Here is an 11,874-nt window from a genome sequence, read left to right as displayed (position 1 = left end):
ATCTCTCCATCTCACCTTGGTTCTGTCGATTGCACGTCCTCCTTTCCTGCTGGAAAGAAGGTAAATTTCATTTCTAATTTTGTTAAATCTAGCTTGTTGTCATGTTACCAGAGCTCAAATGAAATCATCCGCAATTTGTTAATGTATCATACTTTTTTTTTGACGCCTCAGGTGAGACGTTGCAAGCCTGCTGCCTCAAAGAGACTGCCGGCCCAAGTGGCAGGTAGTGTTTTTTGAGATAATAAGACAATTTGCTTTTTAACGTTTCAAGTAAATAATATATAATTTTTCTTTAACCAAGGTGGAGGCAGCACCGGTGGTTGTGGAGGTGAGACCTGGTTCACCTGCCAGCTCCACATCCACAATGGATGAGGACCAGGTTTGTGTGGTTTAAAAAACTTGGGAATGTTCTACCATGTTAAATATTGAATTGTTAGATGTTTAATTCACAAATCTTTGCTGCTTAGAGGATGGAGGCTGGACTTGTGGGGGTGACACCAGGAACGTCACCTAACAGTGTTGTGATACTGGATGTGTTCCTGGAGGACGAGGTGTGTGACATTTTTTATACATGTTGAAATATGTTCATTTAAAATATTCTGAAGCAGGTTAAATAAGATGGATTAATAAATAAAACATTTTACTTTCATCTAGGTGCAGTTTGGCGATGTGGCGGTGACAGCAGGAACGTCACCTACCATATTTGAAGGACCAAACTCTGGTTTTCATGGACCAGGTACGTTAACATTATTTAAATGGATGTATTCAGACAAAACATTTTTTCATGTTTAGCATTAGATCAAGTCTGACTTAATCATGCTAATAAAATGTTTCATATGATTTTCAATAAGGTATAGTAATGATGTCATTCGTTCCTTTGCAAAGGTGACGAAGATGTGCTGTGCCGTTCTTCTCCGCACATCCCACCATCTGGTCCAAGTCACCGAGCTTCAGGGACAGGCGACAAAGATAAGTGTATTTGTTGTGCACAGTTTGACATAGCTGTTGATGGTGACACACAAATCACATTTGGTAGCTCTGATGGAGAAGTAGTTGAAAGTCCTGTGGACAATAGGTAGAGATGGATTACTGCGGGTGTGGCTTCCTCATAGAAGAACCACAGCCCATGAGCAGGTTTTAAAAGGACACGTCACAACCGTCACCCACATTATGTATAATCACTACGACAAAGTTTTTATCAGTCTGTCTGAGGATCTGAATGTGCGGGTGTGGTCTGATTGTTCCTGGCTGTGTCGGCAAAGCTTCCAAGTGGACTGTATGAGACAGGCCCCAGCCAAAGCCTCCTCAGACCCCTCTCGACAAAGGTGCCACTGAGATTAAGCAAGGCTCTCCTCGGACAGCATCATCAACCAGGGACCGGTTAAGGTCCAGGTATAAACCTCTACCCAATATTCTGACCCAGAAGGCTAGAGAAATTCCAACATTTCCACCCATCTCTGGAAAGGACCAGTACACAGATCAGACTGAATGGAAGTTACAGTCACATCAGACCATTCTACAAGAATATGACAATGAGCTGAAAGACAGACTTGATGAGACACCATATACATACAAATATAATAAATGTTGAGCCTGTCCTGTTGATAAATCAACGTTGAGCCTAAAGCTGAGGATGTTACTAATAAAAACAATCATCCTCTGTCATGTTTCAAGTTGATTACGACCAAGCCAAGTGTCACTGAGCTTAAAGAAAGCACTCGTAACAAAGCATCTTTCGATTTCAAGTACATTATGTACAAATATGATACTATGCTCAGTACTAGCTAAGCCCAGAGATGTGCTACAGAGCAATAAATGTACATCTGCTCCACCAGATGTTCAGTCAGGAAGTGTCATGAGTCCCCTTGGAACTTCCTGTCAGAGGACGTTTATTTTGTATTGACTTCCTGTTTTCCCCCCGTTCTGGTCTCTGGCAGCTTCATGTGTAATTTGTGTTCATGAGTTTCACCTGTCCCCGTTATGTTCACCTGAGTTCAATCACCTGTTGTGTTCCTCTCTATTTATACCTCCCGTCTTCCTTTGTTCCCCGCAGAAGCATTATAGTTATAGTTGCATTTAGTTGGTGTTGTTCACAAGTAGAAGTGTGTTTTTGTGATGACCGCCTCACCCGGTCTTTCATAGTTCTTACCGTTTCATCCGGTTCTCTGGTTTTTGTGTTGTCTTGAGCCCTGCAAGTTCCCAGGTGAAATAAAACCCTTTGTTGTCCTGCATTTGGGTCCTTACCTCTCCTCCTTCACACCACACCACCCGCATCTCGTGACAGGAAGGCAGGAATCTGAGCAAACAGAGCAGATCAACACTACAGAGACATTACTTTAATGTGTCTCTTCCTCTTCTCAAATCAAGATATTAAGAAAAAGTTCAAATACTATTCAGACAAAAACAAAATGGTATTTCAACTTAATTCTCAACAGTTTGACTTTATTCTCAGATATCAACTAAAAAATGAATGTTGGCCAGTGCCCTCCTGATTCAGGAGCGCCAAATATGGAACAAGTTTCTCATGAGTTTACTCCGGGTGCTCCGGTTTCCTCACATTAAAAATAAATAAATAATAAAAATAAACATTTCCTGCTTGGCCGATTTATTTAACAGTTTAATTACCAGGAAAGATTTGATTAAGCATTAAACATTTTGATTGTATTTATTTGCTTGTCGCTGTCTGCGTGCGTACACACGCATAAAATCCCATGTATTTTCTTTCTCTTTCAGGCAGTGTTCAGATCCCTTACCCATTATCTCTCAGCCCCTTTTTTGTGCACATCCCTTGGAAATGGTGCCCTTCACACAATCCAGAGGGAATAGAGCAGTCAGATGGTAAGGCACATCAGCTTGTTCTGTTTCTAAAGTTGTAAAGTTTGCTTGAGAACCATGAACCAAGCAGCATTTATTCCTAGAAGCAAAAGTATTCCTGTTTAAAAATGCTAAGGTTATGAATCTCATAATGACCTGTTACCTTGAAGTTGTTGCATCCTTTATGGAAGCCTTCAGCTTAGCATCATTATTTCTTGACTTCATAACTACTTGAGTGAGTTAGTTAATCCTGAGAACCTGAGCTGCCTTAGGGAAAATAAGTTGTCTCTGCCCTTTTTTATAGAGCGTGTCTGTGTCAGGGACCAGTGGTCCTAGTCCTTTCCATTCCTGATACTATTGGTATTATCTGAATATTCTGAATGTGGAAAGACTCAGAAGTGTACTTAGTCTGCTGTTTGCAGGACTGGAGCAAAAAAAAGATGAAGTTCCTCAGCCTGCTCAGCAGCAGGGAAGCTAAGCTAATAGCAGCACTGTTAAAAGTTAGCCAAACTTTGTTCATAGCAGCATCCCTCAGTTCGGGGTCCCCCCTACAGGCCTGGCGCACTTCCGTTGCAGCGTTTCTCTTTTGCACGTGTTTTGGCTGCTGCGGGGCGTTTGCCCTCGTTGGCCATCGTACTTCTGCCTAGTCACTCAGACATAAAGCCCTGATTGCTGGAGAGCTACAGTGATGGTTGTCCTTCAGGAGCTTTGTCCCATCTCCACACAGGATCTCTGGAGCTCAGTCAGAGTGACCATTGGATTCGCCCATTTTCCACAACTGTATCAATGTGAGGTGAGTTTTTCAAGCACAATTGCTAAAAAACTAAAAACAGAGAGAGACAGAGGTGATGAATAAGAGCTTCATGTATGTCTTTATTCAATTCCTGCCAGGATATCAGCTTTGTGTCCATCTAAACAAGCCCAGGTTTCACACTGAGTATAAATAAACTGAAGAAATATACTGACACTTTTTGGTTGGTGGTGTGCTGCAAAAGTTTTTAAATGAAAAAAAAAGCTTCAAAAAAGCTTTAAAACCACTGGTTCAGTGCACATTCTTCAGGTGCAGCTCCTGGATGTAGATCCCAAACAGGCTGTGCTGAGGTGACTATATGCAGCATTTGACTGTTGCAGATCTCAAATTGTTTCTGTTGTACTGTTTTACTCAGTTAATAAAACACATACGATGTAAGTACGCTGTGTGCTATTACACAGCCAGTTTCACAAGCCAAACATTTAACCATATTGAAAGTGCATTCAATTATGTAAAGCTTGTCTCTGTGCATATGCATTGGCTGTGCATTCTCAATATGGCCTGTTATATTTGAAATAGTAAAATACAATATTCTCCTTACTAAGAAGTGTTTCTCACAGATATGTTGATGCAGGAAACTGGGTTTCTGTCTCACATTTACTTCCATCCCGTGTTTAATATTTTAAAGATTATCTACCATCTACTACTTTTGCACCAGTATAGGAATCTGTAAAAACCCAGTATGACCAGTAAAATATTATAAATAGTATTTTCATTGCCCAAAAGTGATTATAACAGCTAAAACAGAATTTTTTTCTACCTTTACTGATCGTGATAAAGTCATATGCAAAAAGAAAACAAACAAAAAACTGTACCACCATCACTTTTAGAAGGCTGTGTGCCCTCCCACAGAACATAATCACTTTTTCACAGAAACCTTTCTGCATAACACCTATTACAAGATTCCTGTTCTTTGGGAGCATGAAACCGACTTATATGTTTAGAGAAACTATCTATAGAGAAACTCCACAATCACAAGGCTCTCTCTGCCCTCATGTCCACTTTCACATAGGACATAATTTATAAAGCAGAAGGATGTAAGGCGGCCGGACAAACTGGTAGAAAAAAGCTGGTTAAGTGACTGGAGTGAGGCTGGATTCACTGGAGGCTGTGGTTGAGAGATGCAAACAGAAAAAGCTGGAGGCCATCCTGGAATAGTAGGGAATGGTGGAGGACTGTGCTGTCACTGAATGATACAGGAGATCTTCAACCCCACTGTCATCTGGCTCTACAACACCTTAGTCAATGGTAGATGACAAACCAACAAGAACTGGACTGTGAGTGACTTTCATTACTTAGCACTTATTACTTTTACAAAACTAAGTTTGCCTTTGGGGACTAATAAAGTTTATCTCATCTCATTTCTCAGAGAACAAATTAAAATAAAATACTGGAAAGAAAAGATGCAGACAATGAGCTGTCTACATGAAGGCACATTAAACATTAACATTAAAGAAACCACTATATGGATCTGTGTTTTTTAGCATGGGGGGTGACCACGGCCACAGCAAGACGTCTTTGCCAGAGATTTACAAGGAGACTGATCTTCATAAGAGATTTTGGTATCCAGTATGATTCCTCACACTGATCCCTCTCCTCTCTCTGTCTCTCTCTCTCTGTCTCCAGGAATGAGGCATGGAGATACGCTGGTGGCTTTGCTCGTCCTGTGACTCTGTCAGAAGTGCTGTTAAAAGGATTCAAGTGGGGATTTGCTGCTTTTACTGTTGCTCTGGCTATTGAATACACCTTTTTCCCCCCAAAGAAGGGCGGCCACTAATGTTCATCATTGCCAAGCCCAAACCTCACCCAACAGTCTAATAATAATCTGTATTTTCTGTTTATTAAAGGTGTGTTTGATCACCACATGGCTTCGCTTTTCCTTCTTCACCCTGACACACGTTTCAACCATAACTTTACTCTGCATCTGTATTTTAGGGATAATGAGTGTTAAACTCCCATAATAGTGTTGTTGCTGAGATGAATGTGCACATGTAGTAGTTAGTTAGTCCTGCTTCCTCTTCCTGCCCAGTTTTTGGAGGCATATTTTGAAACACTCCACTGTGACTACTATAAAAACCAGCACTGCAGTAGCCAGCAGCGCTATGACGTCGAGGTTGAAGTACTGGAGCCAGTTGAGGTCGTGGGCAACAGATTTAAGATGTTTTGCCCCTTTGTGGCGCATCACAAATTCTGTCCAGTACACTGAAAGGTCGAGTGGGTCAACTGGCCGGTCTCGATGGAGGACTGACAGCTTCTGAACACACTCTCTGTATCTGGACACACACAGGTGGACCAGATCAAAATCGTAAGACTTAAGACAGTATTAAAATGCACATCCCAAAACAAACAACAACAATGTGAGAGACCACATGATCCCTCACCTGGTGTCATTGATGACTTCATTCAGTGCCCAAAGGAGGCTTTCTGTAGAGATGGAATAAATATCCAAGATGACTCCTGCTCCCCTGCTTGCCAGCTTCTGTACGTTATCGGGCTGGTCCCCAGGAAGTGGCACCATCACCATGGGAACAGCATTACACAGTCCCTCAAAGAGACCATGTGACCCAGCGTGAGTGATGAAAGCCCGAGCTCCAGGGTGTGCTAAGACACAAACATGCAAAATTAGTTGTACTGGCAAATACTGGTATTGTTGGATATTACAACACAGGGCATTCACAGACCTAGTAGGTCGTTCTGAGGCACCCATTTCATTATCTTCACATTGTTTGGGACACTTGAGCTATGCCCACCTCCTCTCTCAGGAACTGATAGGCTATGTGGTCAAAGTGCCAGAACAGCAGTCGGCAAAGCAGCGGCTCCAGTAAAGCCACCTGTGGGTCAGAGGTATCACAGGACAATAGACAAATGCTCTACTGAAGATTTTAGGTTATGTGTTCATGTGAGTTAAATGTCAACAAAGTTCATTTAAACATGTGTTTTAGTGCCAGCACTGACTATTTCTAGAGAATTGTGTGTCTTATATCTAAAGAAATGAGAAAGAAATAGAAAGCAAGTGGAGACCACTTCATTTCACTGAATAGAAAAAAGCCCTCCTTCATCCATACACATGCCCGTCCAAGCATATCTGGCTACAATAGCTCACCAAAGTGTTGACAGCTCTCTCCTTAAAGCTCATTTTATCTGTGTATCCAGTGAAAAAGCGAGGCACGTATGAGGGCGGGGATGGGCAGCCTGAAGACTGCGTATCCAGGGTACATGGAATTCCCCTCAGCAAATTAATAGTGGGGATACCTGAAAGCAATTTAGCAAAGAGAGGTGAGCAGATTTACAGACACACAAACACAGATAATCCACGTGTTACAGAGCTCACCTAGTTGCCGTGCTATTAATGAGCCTGTGGGCACCACTGGGTCTGTCAAGACTGCATCAAATCTCTGCAGAATGAAAGACAGTAAAGTAGAATAGAGGGGTTAACATTCAGCAGTGTCACAGCTGAAATTAAAAACATTCACTTTTCCTTCTCTTCATTCACACGTGCATGGCTCATACAGAAGAGGCATGTCAGTGTTTTTGCATAAACACACTGACTAAAAATGTGTAATACCACCTAAGAGACCTTTAAACATGGACCTGACTCCAGAGACCCCTAAGCATGTCCCGTGGTTTCTTTGAACTAACAGAAATCCAAACAGATTCTCTTCATCATTTTGCAGAATATAAGATTAAATAGATAATAAATTCAAACGCCTCACAGTTTTATAGATTGCAGTGCTTTTGTATTGAACTCTGTTGCATTGTACAGTTGATCTCAGTGTTGTGTTTGGCCCTGACCTGCTGTGCCAGATGGGAGATGAGACTGTCATTGAACAGGAGGCTCTCTGCAGTGGTGTGGATTAAACCCGTGGATTTCTTTATTTGTGAGAAATGTGAACTTATCTTCTCCAGGAAATTCTTTGCAGATTTTTTCATTACGTCTTTATGTGAGGCCAACAAAGAGTCAACATAATCCTTGTCATAAGGAAGAGGATAGGTCACAGTGTTGTAGTGTTTTCCTGGGCCCATTCGCATCGTAATCTCTGGCATCACCACTGTAACTCCGTGTCCACGGCGACCCATTTCTTGGGCCATAGCCTTTATGCCGATCCAGTGACTCCCATCCATGGGCACCACCAGCAAGTTACCCAAGAAGGCTGGAGAAACGGTGCCACTTTTAGGATTGGTGTCATTGGCCTCAGCCTCTTCTGTCTTCATGTGCTCCTCTGTCCTGGAGCTCTTCTTATCTACAGCAGCATTTACCTGCTTTTCCATGTTTAGCAGCAGGAACACAAACACCGCTGCTTTCCACATTGTAAAACTGGACTAAGTTACCACCTCTACCCTGTGCTGTGAATGTCTCTATAAGTCGTCTCTTTCCTTCCAGCTCCTCTCTCTGACTCCTGGTTGATGAAATGCCTCCGAGAATTAACAGAGTTGTGTGTTCAAAGTCCTCACAGTGTAGCAGTTGGAGCTGATAAGTTATTGTCCATGGTTGAGTTACTCTGTAATTTAATATTTTAACATTTTTCACACTGCATGTGAGGGAGTGGGCAAAGGTTGAGCAGAAGAAAAGGCAGTGTTTATATGCACCGCACTGATCTTATCGTTCTTCACTGTTGGCAGTAATCAGGCATTAACACAATCCCTGTTTGTTTCCAGTCCTTTATTTTGAAGTATTTCCTGTTCTTGGTGTGTCTCTTAATTGAGTTATTTTTACTTTTGTTAATCGGTGTCTGATTGTTTTCACCTAGTGTTTTCAATTTAAGCCTGAGCTTCCCGTTGGCTTGTTGGCTCGTCTTGTCTTGTTTTCTTCGTCTTGCCTGTCTTCTTGCTTTGTCTCTTTGTTGTCCAGAAAGCCAGTTGCCTCAGTGCCACACTTGCATTCCTGTGACAGTTGCCTTGTCATCTTATTCCTGATTGTGTTCTGTGTTTTGTCGACTATCCCTGTGCGATTTGTGTTTCTGTTTTTCCAATAAACTATCCACCAGCTTTCTGTACTCCTCCTTCTGTCCTGCACCCAAACACTGCACAGCTGTCAGAAAATTTCTGCAGGTGGTAAGATCCAGAGTTGTACTGGAAATCAAAGGTGTACAGGGTGAACAAGAAAGAGAGAGCACCGTTCACTGTGGAGCTCCCGTGTTACTCAGCACCACACTAGACAGAGCACTGCCCATTCGGACAACCTGTGGTCTGTCTGTCAGGTAGTTAGCAACACAGGAGACAATGTGGGAGTCAACCCCCATCACCAGTAGCCCTGGCTGGATGGTATTAAATGCACTTGAAAAATCCAAAAAAATGATCCTCACAGTACAACCCCAAGCATCCAGGTGTGAGTGAGCTTTGTGAAGCTGGTAGATGATGGCATCTCCCACACCCAGACTTGGCTGGTAGGTAAACTGCAGCAGGTCAGGAGAAGATTTCACCTGCAGACGCAGAATCAGCCTCTCCAGCAGCGTCAGCACTCGAGATGTAAGGGCTATAGGGCAGTAGACATTGAGGTCAGAGGGAGATGACTTCTTTGGGACGGGGACCAGGCAAGATGACTTCAGCAATACAGGAACTTTCCCCTGGTCCAGGCTGTCGTTAAATAACTGGCAAAGGATAACAGACAGCTGCCTGTCACATGTCTTCAGGACCCTGGTGCTGATCCCATCAGGGCCTGCAGCTTTACACTGGTGGAGTCTCTCACCCTTGAGAACAATTTTCCTTATTTCATCATCTTATAAAATCAACTCACCACGGACCTCAGCCTCAGCAGTGACATGTTCCCTTTCCCTGGCCTGAAGCAGAGCCTTGAGGGCTGGTTTAAAACATGGTAGCATTAGTCAAGGCCAGTTCTTGCCTTCAACTGTTCCCTCAGCTCTAGAAAAAGTCAGTTTCTACTCGAGGTTATCAAAGAACTAAAGTTTATTCAGTGACCAGATCAAAATCAGATACTTACCAGTAATTGTTAAAGAAGATGCTGTGTTCTTGTTCTGACGTTCTTCTTCAATTTTCCTGAGTTGGTTATGCAGATTGGTGAGTGCCAGAACTGAGGAACATAGATATTATATTATGTACGTAGATATTTAGGTCAATAAATGCAGACGTCATTTTCCCTTATTACTTACTTAACCTGGCATTTGTCTGATTCTTCTCATTGAGCTCGTTGACATATTATTATCATTACATATTGACATTATTATTATTATTATTATTTTTTTATATTCAGTTACTATTTGTTTTTACTCACTGCTACTCATTTATTTATTTATTGTTATTATAATTATTGTAGGCCTACACGTATTATTTTAACAGGCTCCTTATCCCCCCTTTTTGTTTTTTAAATTATTTTAATTACTGTTATTGTTTAGTTACTGATCTGATTGGAGGAGATGGAGCAGCTGTTTAACTCACTTCATGTCACATTAATTATTTCTATGCTTTTATATTCTTTCCATGGTACCAATGTTCTCTCTTGTTATGCTCAAAAGCACTATCGACGCGCACCGGGGCTCCTTTTTGTTCCGGGTCCCCCACAGACCACGGGGTTAGTTTACTTTGGGTCCCCCACAGACCACGGGGTTAGTTTACTTTGGGTCTCCCACAGACCACGGGTTCATCCCAAGTTTCTGATTTCCCGAAAGCCCTGCTCGGTTTTACCCGAACATGTTTGACCCAGTGTCCCGTAGGCCACACAAGTTTCGGTTTTGTTTGAATTTCAGCACTCAAGTCAAGTCAATGATATTTTTAGTCAGTGATCCGTTTTGTAATCACCAACCCCTCAGCCTGATATGAGACCGCAATTCAGTGAGACTCTACTCAGCTTGCGTGACCCGAAGGACCCAGGACCACCCGGGGCTTCCAGAGAGCCAGAAACTCCCAGGGACACTGCACCGGTTTTGTTTGGGCTCTAATTCCCTGAGACTCTACTCAGGTGACGGTTTTGTTCGAATTAGACCCACTGAGACTCTACTCAGTTTAACCAAATTAAAATTCTCTTACCTTACAGGAGTCCGTCTCTGGTCTCTCTTTTCAAAGTTCAATCGCGTCACTCCTCTCCCCTCACAGCAGATCCTAGCCTCTCAATGCTCCAAACCGTTCCCTTATGGGACCGGGGCGGAGGGCTTTCAGTCAGGAGTCTTAAGACTCCCCCGTGCACGGTTTTTAGGTCCAAACCTGGAAGGAAGAGGAGATATTGCGATCCCGGATGAGCCCCCAAGTTGTTAGGTAAATTCTTTTAACAAATAGACTCAGAGGACGAACTTCGGTAAGATTATATAGAGGTTTTACTTGCAAGGAGTAACAGTCACACAGCACCTTGGTACAGCATGAGGGTCACTGGCTGCTTGCAGCCTAACACATCAGTTTTCATGGAAACAAGAAAAAGGGAGGGGATTTCTCACAGAAAGACATCTGGGCCCTTATCAAATAGTCAAGGTTAGAGCAAACTGTGCTCACTGAGAGCAACAATTATATTTCTACAATGCACAATAGGCCCTATTCAGAAGTGCTTCAGTTATACTAAGGTAAGGTGGATCAGATCATAGGAGGTCACAGGAGAGTAAACATTTTAATTTCTTAATTCCGCATTTCCGGCGCGGCAGTATATTATGTGCAAAGAGCCCATTGTCGTGTTGAGATATGTTGTTGATCCTGATTTATTTGACCTACAGTTTTGAAAAGATACACAAACATTCATTCATTCATTCTTGTTTCTTTTTTATCAGATCATCAGAGGCAGTGGAAGATAAAGACTGAGCTTCTTAAAAAGAAGATTTTACAGCTAAATCGTGATGAGAACAACATGGAACTTGGTAAGTGTGCAAATAAAAAAAAAAAACTAGTGTGTTTTTTAAACTTGTGTGCACTTTTCTGCAGCATTAATTTGATATACTATTTCTTGTTTCTCCAGCCAAAGAAATTTTGGTTTTACAGTCTGAGGTTGAGCATTTTAGACAGTTAATGTCAAATGCCAAAAAATTAGTTGACTCTCAACTCACAGGTGACTGGCCTAACATTTTACTCAAATTTTTAAATTGAAAGTCACACTTATGCTTGTCTGATGTGTATCAAATTATTATACTTGTTTTGTTTTTCATCGTAGAGCTAAGAGGTAGTTTTGACATAGAGAAGAAAAGGCAGGAAAATTTGCAGAAACAACTAGAGGGAACAGAGTATGCCCAGGCACAAACGACTAAGTACAAGTATGAAAAAGAGGCAGATTCACTTTGGAAAACATTTCATCTCCAAAAGTTCAAATCTAAACATTG

The 11,874-nt window shown here is 42.1% G+C and overlaps 1 long non-coding RNA gene and 2 pseudogenes across 1 annotated transcript; 2 read left to right on the top strand and 1 right to left on the bottom strand.

Moving 5' to 3' along the window:
* Positions 1-3,662: 3,662 nt before the first annotated feature.
* Positions 3,663-8,054, bottom strand: LOC113134852 (UDP-glucuronosyltransferase 1-1-like; annotated as a pseudogene).
* On the top strand, positions 4,986-5,491 carry LOC113134851 (NADH dehydrogenase [ubiquinone] 1 beta subcomplex subunit 3-like; annotated as a pseudogene).
* A 3,276-nt stretch (positions 8,055-11,330) lies between the features above and the next one.
* LOC113135024 (uncharacterized) lies at positions 11,331-11,803 on the top strand. Its single transcript, XR_003296110.1, has 3 exons — positions 11,331-11,418; positions 11,517-11,606; positions 11,709-11,803. It is a non-coding gene; the product is annotated as an uncharacterized LOC113135024 (long non-coding RNA).
* The last annotated feature ends 71 nt before the right edge of the window (positions 11,804-11,874 follow it).

Source organism: Mastacembelus armatus, chromosome 17 (genome assembly GCF_900324485.2).
Source record: "Mastacembelus armatus chromosome 17, fMasArm1.2, whole genome shotgun sequence".
NCBI classification, from domain to species: Eukaryota; Metazoa; Chordata; class Actinopteri; order Synbranchiformes; family Mastacembelidae; genus Mastacembelus; species Mastacembelus armatus.
This window is presented reverse-complemented; position numbering and strand designations above follow the sequence as displayed.